The sequence below is a fragment of the Schistocerca serialis genome, chromosome 2 (assembly GCF_023864345.2).
Source record: "Schistocerca serialis cubense isolate TAMUIC-IGC-003099 chromosome 2, iqSchSeri2.2, whole genome shotgun sequence".
Taxonomy (NCBI): Eukaryota; Metazoa; Arthropoda; class Insecta; order Orthoptera; family Acrididae; genus Schistocerca; species Schistocerca serialis.
The window spans coordinates 481,604,263-481,609,575 of record NC_064639.1 but is presented as its reverse complement, the minus strand read 5'-3'; the positions used below and the strand labels follow the sequence as shown (position 1 = coordinate 481,609,575).

Genomic DNA, 5,313 nt, shown 5'->3' with positions numbered 1-5,313 from the left:
TGGCAGTCTGATAATTTGTTACGAACGTCGGCCGAAGAACCCGAGACAGAAGCCAACAGGCTGTTTGTCAACAAGTGGACACGAAAGACTTATCAATTTTGTATTAAAAATTAACTCACCGCACTTAATTTGTAAGTTTAACATTAAACTTCTGAAGTCTTGTTTGTAAATTCATAAAATGGTTCAAATGGCTCTGAGCACTATGGGACTCAACATTTGAGGTAATCAGTCCCCTAGGACTTAGAACTACTTAAACCTAATCAACCCAAGGACATCACACACATCTCTGCCGGAGGCAGGATTCGAACCTGCGACCGTAGTTGTCGCGTGGTTCCAGACTAAAGCGCCTAGAACCACTCGGCCACACCGGCCGGCTGTTTGTAAGTGTCTGGTTGGTGTCAGGGATGTATAAAACTTATTTTTATATCGAAATATATAAATACTAATGCACGGCAACAGGGCTTTGTAAATTTTAATATCGAAGGGAAAATATGTTGAGCTCACACCACACGATGCGGAATCCAGACCAGTCAGTGCATCAAACAATTTGCCTCCGAGAGAGCATTTCGTTTCCAACGAAATGTACTATTGCCATCTGACTGAAAACCATCTGACTGAAAACGGATGACTCATATTAAAATCTTGCCTCTGAATATCATTAATCTGTATCGTAGACTTGTAAACATTTACTGCACCAGAACTGATTTTGTAATATAGAGCAAAAGAACGCAAAAGTTAACGCATCTCACTTTCTGAAAAAAAACTGCTTAAAAATTCACGAGATAGCATTTTACTGAAATATTCTCGTGACATTAAGTCTCTGAACTGATGTGATATCATTTTCACAAAAGCACTCTGACAATCGCTGTGCCTTACAGTGGGCATGAACTTTAATGGTAATTAAATTTATTGGCCTACCTGTTCCCACGGAAAGTTCGCCTACTCTGTAACCTGCCACTGTTAAGGTAATGATGAGGTTCTATTTTGCCGCATTCGAAAATATTCTTAAAGGTGGAAGGAGAGGTACACCTTACAACAATTTGGAGTAAAGTGTATTTCATACAGCAGCGCTACGTCTCACCGCATTGTATTTGAAACAGTCCTCGCTCTATGCCGTATTCATTGATGCATTCAGTGTATCATTTGGGAATATGGGTAGGGAAAACTCATTGTCTCTGAAAATTTTGCGGTATTCTGACTGAATGTGAAGAATTGCTCTTCCGAAACGCGTCACTTTGATTATGATAACACGAAGTGAAGGAATTTGCTAATTCTTTTTCAGTTATTTTATTCACTCCGCCCCATATGTGCAGGGTGTGGGACTGTCAGCGGATACACTTGCCGCTCTTCACCCACATGAGACTATAAACATAATATAAAATCTGGACATGGTGGTCGAAAAAAATTAAATGTTTTGTACAATGAACAGACAGATCGTCAGTTGCATAGGTAAAATTACAAAAGGTTGATTTGGTGACGGGAAAGGATTGTGTGGGTGGGTGTTTGGGGAAGGGATAGGCGAGAGTGTAGAGTGCTGCGGTTTCGAACCAAGACTTAGGAAGTGGGTGGAGAGGACTGGAGGGAAGGGAGCCCTGAAAAACGGTAGGAATCGCCTAGTTCTGATAGAACGGGTATATATCAGGGGATATTGCACGGTCGGTTACGGGAAGGCGATTAAAGTGTCGTAATGAGAGGATGTGGAGGGTGTGGAGGGAGTGTTGGGGGGAATTTGGTGGTAGAGGCGCGGCAGAGTACCTGGATCAATGATCTGCTCGAAAACTAGGGGGTGAGTAGTATCGAGTTTACGGGTAACGTAGACAATTCAGAACTGTTCAGACTGGAAGAGTAAGTTGGGGAATTTTATAAGTTGGTAGAGGATGCGGCTGGGGGAGGATAAGCGGATCTGAAATGCTAGTCGGAGTGTAGGGCTTTCGAGTATCTGTAGGGCGTTATAAAATGAGGGAGGAGCGAAAGTTCATGCCACATTTGCATAGCAGAGCATGGGTCGGATCAGGAATTTATAGCTAAAAAGATTTGTGGAAGGGTGCAACCCACATCTTCGACAGGTTAGTAGTTTTAGTCTACTGTGGGCTGTATGTTTGAAAGTTATCTAAATAAAGAAAAATATTACTGAAGGTTATCTAAATAAATAAAAATATATCTGAAGTACTCTCTGTAATAATAAATAAACGCCGCGCGGGATTAGCCGAGCGGTCTAAGGCGCTGCAGTCGTGGACTGTGCGGCTGGTCCCGGCAGAGGTTCGAGTCCTCCCTCGGGCATGGGTGTGTGCGTTTGTCCTTAGAATAATTTAGGTTAAGAAGTGTGTAAGCTTAGGGACTGATGACCTTAGCAGTTAAGTCCCATAAGATTTCACACACATTTGAACATTTGAATAAATAAACTGTCGTAATGTGAAAGCCAAGCTGCAACGTAAAAGTAATTAATTGTCGAAATGAAAAGGGAACTATTTCATACTGTAAAAGTTAGCAATGTGACTGTAAGAATTTTGAATAGTATAAACTGCCTGAATTGTTAACTTGGACATGAAACCTAGAGTACTTAGCTTTGCAGAATTTGATCATAAGAAATGTCTCTGAATAACAGACGTTGGCCCTGATTGAATAAATTAAAAAAATCATAATATTCTCTCCTTACCTCTGTTCTGCGCAAATCTGGATGACGCGTTGCAGTACTGCTCTGTCTTGCGCACCGCTATGCTAAAGCTGCAAATTACTGTATTTACACAGAAACGCTCGAGAGGTGCAATGAGTTCTCTGTCAAATACAGATCGAACAGTTTGTCGAACATACTTGGTTGGGTGATCCATTAAAAAGAATTGTAAGAAAAAGGTTGGCCAGAAAATGAAATATGGGCAAAAAATGACAACACTATGTTTTCTTGGTATACTGAGAAAAAGTGCTCAAGGCAGATTTTAGGTTTAATGAACTTTTCAACATATAAGCAATACACTTTCCTATCTCTCAAATCTAACAACTTTCAGTACAATAACCAAGTTAGTCCGATGGCGCAACAATAGTGAAAAAAAACATCATTGTTGTATTTACCTGACATTCCATTAGATTTCTTCCTTCACAAATCAGTTTCATAAGCATGTCGACTGAACAAAATGATAAACTGAGACATTAAATTTGAATCATAATATTGCCTTAGCTTCCTCACTAACACTCTTAACATTATCAGCCTAACTCTAACACAGCTGGACTTTGTCTCTACCAAAACTAAACATTACCGGCATCACTGCGCCCTCGCGCAGCTCAAAGATACTTCAGCAATACAGCTAACAACATCGCTGCTCGCTCACAATCGATTCAGATACAAAAAATTCATGTACCAAAATTATACATAACACCTATCATGTTGAATGGTTAGAAGATGAGGCTTCCATGTTTGTCGGAGATCAGGTTTTTGTCGAAGATATTTTAGTGTGTTAATTAACTGGATAGGACGGTCGTTATTGGTAAGATAAAAATCATGGAAGCGGAAGCTGCGAGTGATTCGGCCTGTAATTATTGCCTGAGTATGGTACGGTTGATTTTGGGGTGTCTTTGGTTACAATAGGAGGTGAACCGTTTGAGATGGAGCTGAACGGATCTTTGGGATTTCTGGAGGGTAGGTCAGAGGGCAAGGAAGTCGGTGTCATCGGGGTGCTATGAACAGGAGGACGGTGCTTTGGGACATCGGCACTGAAGAGGACATCCAGGAGAGGCGAGGGGATAGAACGTTGGTGCGCACCTGCGGGGGATGGAGGATGCAGGAGTTGGTGTTGTTGATGATGACATAAGACGGGTGGTTAGAGAGAAAAGAGGCGACGAGGAAGACATAATTTATGGGAAGACAATAGATCTGGAGCATAAAGAGGAGCCCGGATGCCATACACGGTTATAAGCCTTCTCAAGATCTAGGGAGACAAAAAACGGTGGATTTGCCGTTGTTGATTTGTTGGGACATGAGATGAGTAAGATACAGCACTTGGTCATGGAGATTCTGATATCTTTGAAGCAAAATTAAAGGTGATGGTGATGGAAGGAAGATACAACGTGCAGATTACCGTAGGCAAAGAGAGCTTTGTAGCTAAAATTGTCTGGTAGTATCAAATACAGGACTTAGCAAGAGGAATAAGTTTCTTGGACTGTACTTTTGCAACACAGCGTTGTATGGTGGACCGTAGGAAAACAGAGAAAGAAGATGATCGAAGAGTTCGAGATGCGGCAGAGTAGATCCCCAGTCTCGCAGCAGAGCAGAGTCCAGCAGCAGCAGATTATTGTTTGTACGCAGATTGTGTACATAGATTATTCTTATGCACTCCTGAGTTGAAGTACACAGTAGCTTGTTTATTTATCTGATTTTACTAGCGCAATTTATTTTGTTGTATGAGTTGGCGTATTTTTAATCGTTTGCGTAGAGTCAGTTTAACTTTCTGTCTCTGTCTTCTCCTATTGTTTTTAGGATCTACGGCTCTCTCTAATATAATGGAACTCATTTCTTGATGTCTTAACACATGTCCTATCGTCTTGTCAGAGTTTATCGTACGTTCTTTCTTCATCGGTTCTGCGGAGAGCCTTCACGGTCCACCTGATTTTCAACTTTCTTCTGTAGCACCGTATCTCAAACGGTTCGATTACCTTCTGCTGAGTTTTCCCGCTGTTCACGATTCAGTACCATACCGTGCTTTTCTCCAGACGTATCGCAACAATATCTTCCTCACATTAAAGACCAAGTTTTGATATGAATAGACTATTTTGCTGATTCGATGCATGTTGCCAAGAGGGTGGTAGGTCCACAACCGTTCAGTACTTCGCGCTATGAATGATGACTGCCTCAGACGATGCTCAGTATGGTGCCATGTAATGTTTATTTATTGCGTTACTGTGAGTTTGGTACCAAAGGCTACGCTAATAACGTAATTATAATGCTCTAGGTGTTTTATGTCTTTCACCTTATTTTATTTTTATGCGGTATGTGCCTAACATACAGTGAACACCAGCATATTTTAGGTTTTAGCATTGACTCCCTGTATGCAAGGTAGTAATGCTGCGTAATGTACCCTGCTACAAAAATACAGGGTTGTATACAGGAGGGAGCGCTATGTCGTCGCCTCCCTGCTTTGTTTGTCCCATTTGAACACTAATGCTATGTTATTTTGTAAAAAAATTGTTAGCATTTACCGTAATGTAAAATTGATGTTTCCATTTGGATGCTACTTTATTTTGTAAAACAAAATTGTCAACATTTTCCATAATATTTCCTTACTTTTCTAAAATCTTATCAATAAATGACAACGGTTGCGGCAG

The 5,313-nt window shown here is 40.9% G+C and overlaps 1 non-coding gene across 1 annotated transcript; it reads right to left on the bottom strand.

Moving 5' to 3' along the window:
• Positions 1-287: 287 nt before the first annotated feature.
• Trnas-gga (transfer RNA serine (anticodon GGA)) lies at positions 288-371 on the bottom strand. Its single transcript is given in 2 exon segments — positions 288-322; positions 332-371. It is a non-coding gene; the product is annotated as a tRNA-Ser (tRNA).
• Between the last annotated feature and the right edge of the window lie 4,942 nt (positions 372-5,313).